This window comes from Triticum aestivum, chromosome 6B (genome assembly GCF_018294505.1).
Source record: "Triticum aestivum cultivar Chinese Spring chromosome 6B, IWGSC CS RefSeq v2.1, whole genome shotgun sequence".
NCBI classification, from domain to species: Eukaryota; Viridiplantae; Streptophyta; class Magnoliopsida; order Poales; family Poaceae; genus Triticum; species Triticum aestivum.
Window position 1 is genome coordinate 84,446,917 of NC_057810.1, and position 17,361 is coordinate 84,464,277.

A 17,361-nucleotide genomic window follows, 5' to 3' on the forward strand; every position below is an offset into this window, starting at 1 on the left:
TGTTTTTGAAAGAGATATTCCGTAGTCCAATCCAATGAGGATGGTGCCAGAATGCCCGTGTGCCAGATGTAAGAGGCGTATTCGCAGAGATAAGAGGTGTCGCCGCATGGTAAGCTACCGGACCCGAACGATGATGATTACTACAACATAAACCCCATGACATACGAGGGAGTGTTCTATCAAGAGGAACATGATGACGTGGTCCGAAGCAACGAGGATGATGACTTGGGTTATGTTGACCTGGACCCAAACGACGACGACGCACGGATTGATGGTGAGGCAGTTGTGAATCAAAGAGACATAATTATGCTTGAAAAGTTAAATGAAGACGCTGACGATGAGGAAGAGCCTCCACCTCCGTCAGACAACGAAGAAGATATGCGTGATAGTGATGATGAGACCGGTCCACAAATAGATTACAATAGTGATGATTCATATGGGTTCTAGAAAATGTAAGTTCTTTTAATGATCATTACAATAGTATGCTTAATGTGCTCTTCTGGTATTAATGTTTTTCCTGTATGCTTGTTTAATTGATATCCTTACTAATTGTTTATTCTCTTCTCAATGCAGGTTTAATAATCATGGGCAAGTCCAGCGGCGCTAGTTTCCTCAGTAAATTTAAAGGACTTACTCGGAGTGGACGAGCCCACAAGGTTCCCTCCCGACTACGCGAGGATGACACCTCACAGGGAGGTGGAGGGGTCGGGGGAGGAGACCCTAGAGGAGGAGGCGGTGGGGGGAGAGCCCCTAGAGGAGGAGGAGGTGGGGGGAGAGGCAACCGGGGCAAAAAACTCCGGGCCGTGTCTGAAATAGGAGGGTCTTCTTTGATGCCCTCCTATACAGAGGCACCTTCTGAGTCTGAGGAGGAGGAGTATGTTCCTGATGGCGAGGAGGAGGAGGCCGAGGAGGAGGGTGAGGAGGAGGAGGCCGAGGAGGAGGGTGAGGAGGAGGCCGAGGAGGGTGGAGGGGAGGTTGATCCCGCGTTGTGGGGTGACTTGCCACCGGGTTCTTCGCAGGGGTGGCTGCGTGGTAATGCCGGACTACCTACACCACCTTCTATCGAGGAGCACAAGTGGCTCATTGAACCTGTGGGGACAGAGTAAGTGCCTCTCAATCATATTTTCAACACATGACAACATTTTCTTATTGTACACATGGCAATCATTTGATTCTTTTGCAGAAACTGGATCCTTCACGGAAAGGGCCGTAAACCGAACGGCCTTATCACTGTCCTGTTGAAGGAGTTTTGGCCTGGCCTATTCTGCCCGCGGCCAGACAGGGACCCGCAGCAGCGGGTTTTGGCCACGAGCTGGGCCCACTACGAGGCTTGCAGCAACGCGGAGTACGGGACGACCGCTAAGGCCGTGATCACCAAATTTTGGGTAAGTTCTCTTCTGAATCACTTGTCTTCAGTTTCGTTCATAGTTTATCATTGAATCACTCAACTCATGCCTTGTTTGCTTCTGGTTTTTGCATGATTGCAGCAACTCTATAGAGTTCTTGACGAGCACAAGGCCAGAGCCGACGTGGTCTTGCTTGCGGCTGCGAAGAAGAAAGCTCGTCAGTTGCAGTACGAGGTGCGCTGGGTTGCCGTCTCGCAGTACTACCACTACTACCTGCAACAAAAGATGCCCAAAACTCAAGCGCAGAAGCTACGACTTACCTTGAGCAAGGAGCAGTTCATGATGGTAACTATTACTAACTTTTCATTGTTTCAAGCAGTCAACTATATGTTTCGTGCTCACATGTCATGCTTCCAAAATTTGCATAGGTTGTTCCTCGTTGGTGCTATGGAAGGCATGACGGATGGGCGAGTTTGGTGGATAGGTGGCTCGGCGCCGATGCAGAGTTTGCTGCCAAGAGCATCAAGGCCCGGGCTAACCGTGGAGACGACGGGACACACGGCCAAGGAAACAGGAACCACTGGGGCTTCAAGGCCATGAAGGTATATCTATGTGCATGATGCATTTTTGTTCTTCTTTACGTCATGTTCTTATGTATGGCTGACTTCTATTTGACGTTGTAGGAGGACAAGTTGAAGAGGCCGCTCTCAGACATGGAGTCGTGGAAGCTGGCCCGCGAGCGGAGTCATCGCAAGGAGGGCGAGAGCCAGTACTACGGCAAGACCGAGGAGCACCTGGGGTCTTACATTCATCACTATCAGGAGTTGCATCCGGATGTTCCTGTTGCTGAGGTCGCCCAGTCTCAGATCGACGACACGGCGGTGGTGGCCATCCAGGGGAAGAAGAATGGCCGGTATCCGTGTTTCGATGGCTTGATCACTCCTTCGATCTCGTACACACGGCTTCGGGCTAGCAACCCGAGCCAGTTAGAGAGTACGGGGCGTTCACAGACTCCCTTAGCCCGCCAGCATGCTGTAAGTACTTCCTCTTTATCTTTTTCTATCTTGCATTCTCAGTTTATTTTCAGCATTGCTCACTTAGAAACAACCTAAATTATGTAGGCATATAAGGAGTTTGTCGAGCATAGGAATCTCGAGGTGCGGGAGTACTTGAAACGAGTGAAGGCAAACGATGATTACAACCGTCAGATGATGACGGTTAGTTTTGCCCTCTTAAAACCAACCTAAATTTTTGCACTTTCATTCCTTCTGATCTTCTAGTTTGCTTGTTTAACTAACATTCAGGCTATGTTGGCGTCTTGGACTAACCGCACGGATCCACCACAAATGGGACCCCCACCACCACCTGCGGGAGAACCCCCACACGTGCCCACGTTCGATGAATGGGTGGCACTAGGCAGTGATGGTCCGGTTAGTACATTTGCCTAACTACTAGCAAACTAGTTCTCGTTCATGAAACACTATCATATCATATTTACCGTTAGAATCTTTTCTGAAACATATAGGGGACCGGTGGCTCGACTCCTGCTCCGTCGACCCCAGTCACTCCGATCTGGCAGAGTGGTGGTGGTCGTGATGGCGGTTTTGGCGGAGGTGGTGGTGGTGGTTTGGCGGAGGTGGTGGCGGTGGTTTTGGCGGAGGGTGGCGGTGGTTGGCGGGTGGTGGTTTTGGCGGAGGTGGTGCGGTGGTTTGGCAGAGGTGGTGGTTTGGCGGGGGTGCTCTTGCTTGATGATTCCGTGCATGTGGCCATCGTGCCATGCCTTTCATATTCCTACTTTTATCATGTTTCATGTCTTGCACTACTTTTATGTTCATGAACTTCCATCGGTGATGATCTTTAGATGATGTGATGAACTTGAGTATGTTTAGATGATGATGGTGAACTTGAGTATGTTTAGATGAACTTGAGTATGTTCACATGATGAATTGTCATATTTCTGCATAATTTCATATTGTTCTGTTTTGAAATGCTGTCAAATGAATTGGAAAAGAGAAAACAGGGAAAATAAAAAAATAAAAAAAACTATGCCTACGGCAAAGCCGTCGGCATATATACGCCCAGGAGTTACTAGGGCTTGCCACGTGGCAGAGATATGCCTACAGCAAAGCCGTAGGCATATATGAAAAACTATGCCGACGGCTTTGCCGTAGGCATAGCCCTGCTGCCAGGAGAAACCAGGAGCTGCCACGTGGCAGAGATATGCCTACGGCAAAGCCGTCGGCATAGATTTCCATCTATGCCGACGGCTTTGCCGTAGGCATAGCCCTGCCGCCAGGAGAAGCCGGGGGACGACACGTGGCGTAGGTATGCTGACGGCTAGGCTGTCGGCATAGATTTCCATCTATGCCGACGGCCAAGCCGTCGGCATACCTACGCCACGTGTCGTCCCCTGAATCGCCAGCGCTGTTGACGGCGCCGTCCGTTGCCGTCAGACGGAAAACAACGCCGACGGCTAAACTATGCCGACGGCTGCCCCACGGCCGTCGGCATACGCTCCTATACCGACGGCTATACTACGCCGACGGTCTGACACATCTACGCTGACGTGATCTACGCCGACGGGGCTATGCCGACGGCAGCCGTAGGCATAGATCTATGCCGACGGCAATGGACCTATGCCGACGGCCCTGGGCCGTAGGCATAGCCCGCGAGTCCGGTGGTGACAGCATACGATTCACATCCTTTCATGCTAAGTTAACAATCTTAAGTCACTTGTTTCTTTTTCTGCTTGATGACCTCTTCAACATACAACAAAACCAATTATTTGTTCGATAATTCACCAAAGAAAATATTTCACACGATGTCGTGGTAAGCCAACAATTTTCAGTAGTTTCTTTTTCTGCTTGATGACCTCTTCAACACGTGCTGATATTGTTCTGTTCTGATGATGCTTGAGTCGTCGTGTTTGGTCATCTGGATGTTATCTATTAGTGGTATCTAATATACTCTATGTCCTGTAGCCAGACAGTGGGTTGTAATTTGTCCACTGTTAGCTGAATTTATGTAATTTTTTTGATTCTAGTCAGAGCTAGTAATCTTCCTTTATCAGTTTATCATGTATAAATATCTGCTGATAAAACAATAAATAACAAGATTGGCAAATTCTTTGTAGAATAACTGAACTAAATAAGTAAATATCCCTTCCTATTGACATATGCGAGAATCATCTAGTGTAAGTGTTAGAGCGTAGCGATAGTATGCCTTTTTTTTCTCATGGTGTGATCACAGCAGTTAGAAGTTCACTACATGAGAACTAGCTTGAACAAACTAAGATCTCAAATAACCCACAACAGAAAAAAAACGAAGATGTCAAATTGGTAGGTTTGGAAGCTTAAGAGTAGTTATATTCTTTCTTTTGGCATAGTTATGTATCATTATCCTGCTAGTAATCTTAAATTCATAATAACCACTTTGTTGTGAACTTATGAATAAATTGTTCATTTTATAGTCCCGCGCTTCTGCTGTTCACATGGCAAGTCCATTTGTACCACGGAAAATTAGTAAATGGGCTTAATTTATTTCCACCTTTTTAGGCATATTTTACATTAAAGTAATATATATATATATATTTATATATATCATGATTATTTATGTTGCTAGGACTTTTTTATTACAAGTATAATTTATCAATATCCAACATGGTGTGGAACAACCTGAAGAATAGCTCTAAATGACTTCTCTATTCTGACCAGTTAATAGTCTGAGTGTGTACATTCTTTATCTCTACAATATTAATGAGTATATGTTATTTTGGGAATATTCAATAAATTTGACAATATGTGTGCTTTGTTTAACTATTACTTAGTACTATATCAAAATAGAGTTGTTTTCCTCAAATTAATAGTTGTGTTGTCTAAGTATCTTGTTGATGCGTCCTCGTTTCTATTAGACTTTTACTTGGAATGCCCTTTTGTCGTCTGCTTAGCATTTGGAGGTTACTCTCCCTTTTCTAGTTAATCGATAGCTTATACTGATTGCATCGTTGTGTCGTTATGTGGGGAGTTAAGAAATATGGAAGCCTCGGTTGTATCATCATATCATAATGGTAGGTCAGGGTGCAAGGGTGCGCAGCAGGACGTGCGCACGGCCTACCCCTCGTACGACCTTAAGAGGCAGCTTGTGGTGTATGAGTTTTTATGTCGCTGGATGCCCTTTTAACCCAATTGGAAGATTACTTATCCCACATATCTCAATTTGAGTCACCGGATAGTGTTGTGCATGGATGTTCTGATCAGGCTAAGCATGCACATGCATATGTGATTCTATCACATGTAAGCTAGCACCGTCGGGGGGGGGGGGGGGGGGGGGGGGGGGAGGGAAAAATCTGCAATGCCTCTCCGTTCTTTCTTCATAATGACCAGGACGTGTCAACATAGTTGCACATTTACACATTATGTGTCCCATTATGCCATAGTACAAACACTAGTACTCGCTTGAGTGGAGCAGTCACAGTGCCTGCACCAGATCTAGAACCGATGATCCATGGGATGACAACACCACAGACTCACTGGTGTGTGTCGTGGCGGCCGTGATGACCACACCAGGATGGGAATAGAGTCACAGGACTTCTATTCCGTGTGACGTTGCCTCCACCGTCGAGCCACCATATATGATCAAGATGGCATGACCAGATTTTTCATAAAAACTGATTTTATCACTGATAACATTTTATACTTTTACTATCATATTATGAAGTAGTTGGAAGTATTAATTTTGGTCACACGCAGAGTAAAAGAAGTATAGTACTTTTCAACCAAAGAAGTATCAATTAATAAGATGATGCACGATCCCCTACTGCATGGATTTATGAAACTCGACTTGTGTGACTATCTCGCTACTTCATGACCCCCTCATGTGCCCACTGTTCTTTTAGCCTCTACTTAGATCATGTGTAGCCAAGAACTGCTAATATTAGAGGTTGAAGGTGTGCTTTATCTGTTTCACATGTTGGTTTTGTCTAATGATGAGGTGATTCAACTTTGAAGCTTTTGGCATAATTTCCACAGTGGTGAAGCTAACGTTTAGTGATTGAGAGTAACTCCAACAGCTTTTCGTGTATGAATAGTACAAAATTGCTTGACTGATGATCTTGCTTGCTTTGCAGGTATCTAGAGCTACATTCTAATGGCTGGGAGACAGAAATGAGTTGCTGGGTGTAGGTTCTTTCATTTATTATGCTCGACGTGGGCTCTCTATGTAACATGCAAGGATCAGCTATGAGGTGGACCTGTACCTCCCATCTTTATCAAATTCTTGTGGACTTTCATCAACTGGCATGAAGATTGAAGGCACATTACCTTGGTTCGACAAATTAGCACTCAGCTTGTGGTTTATTTATTTGGCTTTATACTTTTCAAGCAAGCTGTTTTGCTTGCATTTTTAGTGTGTGCTCATGTGTGCATGCGTATGATTATCTCCCATGCTGCATCAGGCGGTGAGATCTCGAGTCAGATTTCAGCTTATGTCCAATGACGTCTCATTATGTGTGTTTTTGTCTAATTTCTGTATGCTTCGAAATTGAGTATTTAGAATCCTAGTTCTGAGTAATGATTGTTGAGAAAAGTTCATGTCATGTTTGCTAATGCATACATATTCTTATTTGCTTTTTTGAGATGCTTTCATTGTTTTTAATTTAAGGATTTACTGTGATCAGGATAAGGATAGGAAAATCAAAGCCAAAGCAATATTACCCTAATCCCATATCTATTTGTGTTATAACAAGAGATGTTCAAAATTGTGTCATAAGATTACTGATTATCACGGGTGATGCATGTAAACCACATAAATTCTGTTGACCAGCTGCCCTCTGTTCTATGAACTGGATTATCGGTTTTCCCCTTTTCAACGTAAGATCACATTTTCCCTTTTCAGCATCAGTTTATATCAGTGTGTACATATGGTAGTATTATTTGTCCGGAAAGACCAGGGATTTGTAGTCTGACCACACCACACTCCGATTATCACTTGGATTCTTTCTCTAAAGCACATCATGTGAAAATCTTGTTTTTGTGAAGCATTTTAAGCTAGAGTTCACCCCCGAATATTTCGTTTGAGTATCTTTATTTTTTGCGAATACGCTTAGCAGCGTATCATTTCATTCAGAGTTTTTAGAAGATTACAGGGACGGTTTCCCAGGACGTACACTTAGCAGGCGTCCTGGAGAAACCAAAGTGAGCAACCAAAGTGAGCAGGAGAAGCGGGGGTGCTCAGCCCCGTAGTATCGTCCGTGAAGAAATCGACTACCGCTGTGATGGCAATTGCCAGGACAAAAGCAAACTATAGCAATCCAGTATTAACTCCTATGAACAAACTACCTCTAGAACACATTTTCTATACCATGTACGTAGTTCTCACCGATGAGAGAGCCTTTCACTAGGACGAACCCCTCCCGAGAGACCGAGTCGCTCCCATGGGCAACCGCCGGGGTGCGGGGGGGGGGGGGGGCATGGCTGGGGATCTCCGGTGCTTCGGGTGGTGTGTTGGTGGTGGCTCAGTGGTACACGGGTCACAGGTGTGGGCGCGACATGGCGTGTGCGGCTCTGTGACGGGGTGCGGGTGGCGATGACAACCTCCCTTCTCCTGGGTACGGGCCGACGGGTGGCTACGACCTAGGGTTTGTGCTCGGGCGGATCAGATCTGGGCCCAAGGCAGATCAGAGAGCTTGCTCCGGGTAGGTGAGGTGGGGTGCGGTCCGGGTTGTGCGCGCGGGTGGTGCTCTTGCCCTCCTCGCGGGTGCGGTGATCGGCGGTGGTGGTCGTGATACCGTTGTGTTGTTGGGCGGGTCGGCGCCGATGGCCACAGACATGGTGTCATGCATGCTAGCTTGGGCCATGGCCCATGCATCTTGGCGATGGCTGTCAGCGGTCATGGAGTTGTGCCCCTCCCCCCCCCCCCCCCGCGCGAATCCACCAGGCTTGGCTGGAGACGCAGACGTGGGTGCCTCCTACGGTGGAGGCGCCTATCCAGACTCGGTGACTGATGTCAGGCTAGGAGTAGGAGCGTGCCTCTGCTCTTCCTACCAAGGCTGAGTGCGCTGTGAAGTGAGCAGTGGATGGTGTCTCGCGACAGGGATGCCGAGGTGGCAGCCTCGGATGGCGGTCTGCATGGTTTGCTTGTCGGCAGGCACCATTGCGGCGATGGTGGCTCTCCTTCATGGCCGTGTGGGTGGCGGGAGGTGTTGCGGTGGGTGGCTCGGGCGTGCTCTCCCCTGGGATGTCGCCCTGATCTGGATCTGGGGGTCTGACCACGTCGCGCTCGTCCTTGCAGCCTCATGCTGGTGCGGGTGAGTTGCCGAGCGAAAGCTCCGCGCCCTTGGTGCTGACGACGGTGACACCCATGGGTACCACACTCTTCTTGAAGACGTTGGTTTGGTACTTCTCTCTGTGCCAGGGCTCCGGGTGAAGACCTTTGTCCGTTGTCGACTCGGCAGCAGCGACGCTCGGCGCCGTTCTCCCTCCCTCCTGAGGGCGTTGCCGTAGAGCTTAGGTGTATTAGGTTGTACTGTGGCGCTGTGTGTAGATCTTCATGTGTTCTGTGTTGGTAGCGTAGTCGCGTGCGTTCTGGTGATCCGATTATCCTGGGATCGGCTTTGTAAGAGGGCGACCTTACCACCTTGTATCATTAGGCCGTGGTCTTTCTTCGGTTGATTCTTTATTTATAAAGCGGGGCGAAAGTCTGTTTCGAGAGTTCTCATTGCATTATGTCATTTCAAAGCGAAGTTTCCAACAGAATACGAACCATTTGAAATTTGTTAGTGGGGTTACGACATGTAATGAATTAAGGTGACAGCCTTTAAACTGGGCATAAGGATTATCACCAAAGACTTATTTAGCAATTAATTAGAATCTAATGAACATGTGGTGTTCACATTCATACACTTCAGTTCAGTTCAATCTGTTTGGTAACTTCCCATTGATGATCATAACAAGATAGTAACAAACAAGGTCTTTACTACCACTGGCTAATAAGAAGAAACTAACACACCTCTAGTCTGCGCCTCCAGATCAGTCACTAGAGCCATGAAGCAACACTAGGATGCGGCGGGCAAGCTGGTTGTCCTCGAAGAGGCCGATGAGGTAGGCATCGATGGCCTCCTCCAGCGCGGAGACAGCAGAGCTCAGGACAATGCGTAAGTTTCATTAAAGTTGTAGCTAATGTCAGTAGAGAATACATAACCTTGGAGCAATTAGAAACGCAACGGGCACTTGAGCTAATGTCCTATAGACTATTTGCTAGATACGAATTAGCAGGCAGAGACTCACACTGCTTGCTAAATCCTACTCCCGGTATAAAATCTGCAAGCCGAAAGATAATCAATCTCAGTAGAAATGCAACAAGCAAGTCATACCAATCTCGATAGAAACACATCATCGCAAAGAAAGCAGTTGTATTAATTCCAACATATCGGAGCATCTTCCAACTCCCAGGTCTCACTGATGGGATTCAACATTCATCAGTCACAACTAAGCAAATTAAGACTCCAAATACTGAGTTTGAAACCAGGTAGAAATTCAACAAACGCATACATGAAATCCGACATACAAATCCCTCCCTGCTGATACAACATGGAAGATAATCATATGCAAGAAAGTTCACTTCAGAATAAAGAGCTGTGTTCATGCTGGGTTGGTATCTCGGCGTCAAGCATACAAATGGAAGAAACTATACTTGACAACCCATTTTTGCATCCGAGACACCAGAATGTAATTGTAGATACCTGTGGAGAAAAAAAATCATCAGTGCTACTCATTCATAAGAAGTTGTTGGGATTGTTGTCCTAATTCTTCCATGATTCAACCAGAAAACATTGGCTTCACAATTGTGGAAATTGTGTCATAAACTCTAGCGTCAAACCATCACACCGTTATTAGAGAAAATCAACACTTGAAACAGAGAAGAACAAAATGCAATACATCTTGTGTGTAGAGGCTCATGGGGTAGGATAGCAGGTTCTAGCTCCAAGGCATACTTTTTAGGAATGTACAACTACCTAGTCACTAAAAAATTGATTTTCATCAAATTCTCGGAGTAGATATAACTGAGATCATGCATACTATACTTCAGACTTCCTTCGGTCCAAAAGGATTGTTATTTTTTACTCTCCGCATCATCAAGCAATACTTTTACCACTACTTTAGTGATAATATGCCAGTAAAATAAAAAAAACTGGCATTATGATAAAATAAGTTTTTTTTGGTGAATCTATTCATGCCATTTTGCTCATGTGTTTCATAGTATGAAGTATTAAACATCAATAATGGCCAAAACTGAAAAAAAAAATACTCCACACAAAGCATACTACCTATAGTTTGGACCAGCCAAATCATATTGGTGGCTAATAGACAGTTACATACATATGCAAGTTTGGCGGATAACAAGTGACATGATGAGAAAACGTTTAACCAAAAAGCCTAAAACTAGAACAATCATCCATAAATCTACAATAAACCGCAGTGAAAAAGATAAACAACAGAATACTATTTAATCTAATGACAGTTGTTAGTTCACTAGGTATCATAATGATCCAAATAAGAAGCAACGTAAAATGGCAAACCTATAAGTCCGCCAAAAAATGAAATTTGAAACCAGATGCACAAGTATTGTCAGTTATAAATCACTTATGTATATTCAGATCACACTAGGACACAATAGACCCATGGCCACAGAAAACAGAAGTCAAAGGCAATGCAGCAATGAGTAAAAATAAAACAGAAATATATCCTAGCATGAAAGCATTCTCATATCTGAGAAGGCACTATCATATGCACACATTGGAAATGAGGAGCGGTCCTAAGTCACCAATTACTAGAGGGGCTAGAGGGAGAAGAGCCCACCCAGTGCCAGCATAAACTTGGAAGATCAACAATTAAAAGTCATCAGGAAGAGAATGAAGGGCTGACGAGGAAGGAATGAGAAAGCTGAGCTTGGAGAAAAGATTAAATATTTAGCCTGACAAAGCATGATAGAAGGTGGCCAGGTGGGAAGAGTTAAGCAAAGAGTTGTAGAGAAAATCTTAAAAGAGTCCTCACTTGCAAGACCCTCCAACATCTCCTCCTCGCCTGCCCGTTCTCCCGGCAGGTATGGTATGAAATCCTGAGCTGGCTAAGGGTTCCCTGCAACCCGCCTGATGGCGAGCCATCAACCAACACCTGGTGGCTCAAAGTGCGGCAGCACACGCCCAAGCCTTTGCGCAAGGGCCTCGCCTCAGCAGACACTACTCATTCCTTGGATGATGTGGAGGCATCGGAACGACTGCGTCTTTGACAGAGCCAGTCCTTCCATAGCTACGCTACTGGACAAGATCAACGAGGAGGCGACCCTTTGGGCCAGAGCCGGCGCGTTGGGCCTGCATGCTCTTATTCCCCAGACCTGGGATGTACACTAATTGCAGCCCCCTCACTCTGTATATTTGCCTCCTAGGAGGATGTAACTGAAAGCCCTTCCTTTTCAATGCAATGAAACGCAAATCTTCTGTGTTTTCTCGTAAAAAAAGAAATGACGGTAAAGAATCAAAGTGATTCGTTTTATAAGAATAGTTTAGATAGTTCAACATACATGCAGAACATAAGGTTACCTATTCAACCGGTACATCACATAGCATATCTGACCGGAGAATCATCTTATGTATTTTGCAAAAGATCAGCTCCATCATGTCCACCACCAATGCTTGTTTCTGCAAGCATAATAAGTAGAACAACCAATGACATTCCAATGGAAAGCCAAGTAGATACTAGGAAGCATTAAAAAAATATTTAGATAAATAGTTGTTGTTCAAAAAAGGAATCAATCTTGATACAAATTATGAATACATAAATAAAAGCATATGTACTTTCAAAGTTAATGAACATTCCAAAAATAATATAAGCTGGTTAGAAGAGAGAAGGGTATCCGTAATTTTTCAGATCATTCGATGCCATATTTGGAAAAATAATAATCAAACTGATAAATTCTATAAACACATTTAAGTCAACAAAATCCTAGTAACAGAAGTTATCAAGACTATTAAGATTTGGATTACCTTCAAAAAACTTAGCCTAAAAAAGATCGTACTAATAAATCCTAGGAACATAAGTGATTGGGACTATTCAGATTTAGATTATCTTCAAATAAATTTAGCCCAAAAAATGAAATAAACCCAATCTATTACTTTTTCCTGGTACAAATGCACTTGCTACTCACCCACAATAGGATTCTCCTAATAAAAGTGATAAAAGGAACAATTGTCTAGTAAAACAATTTTGGTATTACTGATTCGTGATTAATAGCAAGATCAGCAGAGATACTAATATTGAATGGAAGGAAGAGAACTTCCTTTCAGCTTCCAATGTCCACATTGAGCTACCTATTTGATATTTCAGTTGGTACAAGCTAGTTTTAGTGTAGTTGTATTCAACTTCCAACTGTTATATTACCTTATCTGAAGGAAAAACTGCAGCTATCTTATACTTCCTCCGTCCCATAATATAAGAATGTTTTTGATGATGTGGCGCGAACTAGTGAGACATGGTAATGCAAAAGTGTTGGCGCCCAATCATTTGTAGTGCTCAACGAAACAACGATGAACTATAGTGGCAGCAGACACTTTGGATCAAGCAAGAAGCAAGAAACCGAAGGTGACACCCAGATTGATTTGATCAATCTTGACACTAGCAACTCACTGTTGACCTCTCAGGAAAGTAAGAAGAAAAGGATTTGGTGCCACCCAACCATTGTGGCATTTTCTGCTGAATTCGAAGTTCAACTCCTTACATGGCCAAAGCCATCCCATGAGGCCATGATATAGCGTACCGCACAGCCTGCCGACTTGATTTCCAAGCCTTGTCCACGCAATATCATGGGAGATCTACTAGAAATCAAAATCCTTAAATTATTGGACTCTCGTCGTCTAAACACAAGCTAGTCATAATAACTTAACTAATCAATGATCTATGAACACTGATCATCTAAATCCTTCAACAACCAATTAAGACTCATTGAACAAAAAAAGGCGATCCAGCAATTGATCACCTAGATCCTGCAGCAACCAACTAGGACTCATCAAGCTAAAAAAAAAGGTTATCAGGTCAGGTGTGTGTCCCGAAACAGGCTCAGTCTCTCCTACGGATGGCACTTCTCCTCTTCTGCAGGAAAAACTAAAATCTCGATTGGAATTGTACCTACCAAAAAAGTCTGAGTCGTTTCTCCTTCAGCCTAAGTACTAGTAAACTTGCTATTTTTCACTGGTTTGTGAACAAAACAATTCGGCAACTGTTGCAGGCAAATATCCTGACCTGACTAGTAGGCAAAAGTAGGTATCCGCTCCATTGTTTTTCTTCGCAAGAAAAGAAAAGAAAAGGTATCCATTGTTTTTTTTTCTCGAATGCTCACCCAAATGTGTGTTGCTGTGTATTATAATGAAATGTCAAGACGACGCAAAAATGCAAGTGGCTGAAACTCAGAAAAACAAAACTGAAGAGAAGAAAAGAAAACTAAAGCAACACTGTACAAGGGCTGCGCGCTACCAGAACTTAGAGTTTTGACTTGTTTCATTGTATCCATGTTTCATATCTTATAATAAAGTGATAAAGACAATTTGCTAGATCTGACTTGAACCAGAAAAATCACAGAAATGAGCCGCAACAAAAAGTAAAGTAAATTAGATACCACTGGTAGACACCAGTAACAAAAATCCATTGTTTTATTGTATGGATTTTTTTTCACATTTAATCCCGAGTGCAATGAGGAAGAAGGGATAGTGGGCCTCCGTTTCTCACACACGGATCGTGTGACACATGTGTAGGAGGAAGAGAAAGGGACGACGGGTTTTTACGGGAGGGGACTTTTCAAAATGGGAATGGTATAAGTGGGACTAGTTTCGTTCATACAGCATTAATAACCCTCATGCGCCCTTCTTTCCCGCAAAACGGGCGGAGGTTTTTCCCGCGCTTCATTTGAAATACGGAGGGACTACTACTTCTCATAATTATTACATAGAAGGCCACCATATGCAAGCATCAGAACCGTAAAGCACATCATCGCAATATGTTGAAGATGCCATCAAGCAGCAAAAGAAAGAAGTACTATTACGAGACTACTTCAAATTGCTAACTTAACACAGAGAAGTTTATGAGCAGTATTTCCATCAACCAATTATCGAAAACTAAGTTTCTTCTTTTTATACTTATATACACGTATGTATGGTGTGAAGCAAGATATGGCGTACCAGCAGTGTAGACGCTTTCAAACGCATGACAACAGGACACGGCCGCCTTGGGTCTGGCAAGCTTCTTGAACTGCAGTGAGTCGAGTTGGATCATGAAGAAGCCACTTAGCATATCCATGAGTACCACGTTGTTGTCCTCTGCAAACCCTACGATCCTTATGTTCTCCTTCTTCCCTGAATTGAGCGAAAGTACCTTATCGAGTTCGATAGACCTTCGGATCACCCATGAGCCAACACCGTCGGCATCGATCTTCCTACTCCAGAGCTGGGCAATGTAGTCCGAATTCGACATGAAGAGGAAACCTATCCCACCACCACTGCCCTCGGCCTGCATAAGCTTGAAGCAGTTTCCCTTGCTATAGATTGGCACCGGCGCCGGCATTACGTCCAGCCTCTGCCTCTCCAAATCAAACTGGAGAATTCCTTGGAAATTCCCAATGAGCTGCCAGTAAAGGGAATCTCCAGCCAACACAGCATGATCCATGTAAACGCTGGTGGAATACCTCAGAAATAAGCTGCTCGCATGACCATGGTTTGGAAGGGGTGTTGTGATGAACCTTTCCCATGCGCCGGTCTCCGACGAGTACACGCAGGCCACTGCTCGTCGGTTTTCTACCCCGCCATCTGCCGCCACCAAGACCACCTGGAAGTGCTCGGCGGCACCGCGAAGCACCGCCCCGTTGATCCGGCTCGCGTCGCAACCATTCGTCGCGAGCCCCGGGGGAACATCGATGCGGTGCTGGTCCCCGGTGAAGGGTTCCCACACCAGTACCTGGAGACGCTTCGGGACGATGATGAGCACCAGTCCGTGGCGGCATCCGAGCGGCCTGCAAACGCCGTCGCCCTCGTCGAGCTTCAGGGAGAAGCGCTTGGGAGCGACGCGATCGGGGGCGTCCAGCGTCGGCATGAAGTCCAGGCTTCCGCAACCGTTGAAGAAGCCGTGAAGGGGAGGGTTGCGGCGGTGGTGGAGGCGGAATCGGCGGCGGAATTCCGGGTCGGCGACGTGGTTGCGCCAGCACGTGCAAGCGAGGGATGCGCGCGGGAGCGAGGAGGGATCGGGAGGAAGGCGGAGGAGGATCTGGGGTAGCAGGTTGTCGTCCTCCAGCGGAGACGCCGGCGACGGCGGGTGGCTGCTGGCCGGCATCTCGCCCTCTCGTCGCCGATGCGGGATCGAGCGATGCGCGCGGTGGTGTTGAAACTGAAACTGAAGTGGGGTGCCAGCAGTAGACTGCGATGCGGGGGTGTTGAAAGTGAAACTGACGCGGCGGGATGCGGGATGAAAATATCGATCGGGAGCCCACGCTGTGGTCTCTTGGGCTGGATGGACGTTTAAAGCCCACGCTGTGTTGTGGACTAGTATCATTTACTAAAATCGTATACCCTGGAAAATATCTACTAAAAAAAAACTTCGGCTGTGGATTTGTCTACCTTTCTTGCTCCCCCTCAAAACAAAATTGAAAATCAATTCACCTGTGTGGAATCCATAATGATATAAAAATGGTCCCCCTTTGGCTTGTCCAAATCCCCGAGTGGATTCCAACAAAGCAAATTCATCTACCTTTTCTGCAAGAAAGAAATGAGAAATATTTTTTTCTTAAAATTCAAAAGTCACTTGAAAGTCGCAGCACCTTGAGGCAAGAACAAGGAAAACATGTCACAGATGGAGCAACATTCCCTCCTAATGACTGAATCAGTAGGAGGAAATGTCTTTTTTTAAATCATATCCCTCTCGTTATTTATGACTAAACCAAGGTTACATCACTTATTATGGAGGTGCCCTGCTCCTCCAAAGGTGCGTTTGTTCGCTTGGTGTGTAGCCACTGATTGCCTCCCCACCTGGACTAATAAACACCACCGAAATCTTGAGGTTACTAACTTGTGTCCTGTGTGTGCCGCCGAGCCGGAGGACACATTTCATGCGCTATGCCGATGCCCCCGGTCTGTTGCGCTATGGAAGGCAATGGCGAAGCAATGGAGTCTCCCGGACGTGCGGCGACTGGTGAATACTGGCCCCGAGTGGCTCCTGCAGGTGCTTGATGAGAGGACGGAGGAGGATCGCCTATACTTGCTCATGACCTTGTGGCGCTGCTGGCACGTGACGAACGAGATTGTCCACAACAAGCGTCCACCACCGGTCGAGGTATCCACTCGCTTCCTCACTAGCTACATCAACTCGCTAATGGCCCTACAGAAGGATACCAGCCGGGATCACGTGAAGGGCAAGATGACTGTGGCACTGCGGCCCTCCAGGGAGGTAGTATCATGTGCAAATTTGAATCGAAGGCAGCTGGCAACATGGGAACCTCCTCCAGCGGGTTGGACTTCCCTGAACATTGATGGTTCGTATGCTGAAAATGAATGAACGGCGGGAGCTGGGATGGTCTTGAGTGACCCGGCCGGTGCTATTATCTATTCCTCCTGTCGGGAACTTAGACAGTGCTCCTCGCCTCTGCAATCTGAATTAGCTGCATGCCTTTTTTTTTCTTTTTTTTTGAAAAGGGGATTCCCCGGTCTCTGTATTGCATCAAAACGATGCATACAACCACATTTATAAATAAAAAGGAGGTTCAACAAGGTCTTAAGGTCTTGAAACAAATAAAAAAACGGCAAGCTCAAACAGAGCCACAATGCCAAGAACAAAATTCCCAAAAGCCACAACCGGCTGGCATAACAAAAGATAGGTAAACTAATTGCCTATCCTATTACATGACCGCCATCTAAATCGGTTGAAAATATCCCGTGCTACCATCTCCCACCGGAAAGATCCAGTAACCAAACACTCCCTGGCCTCCG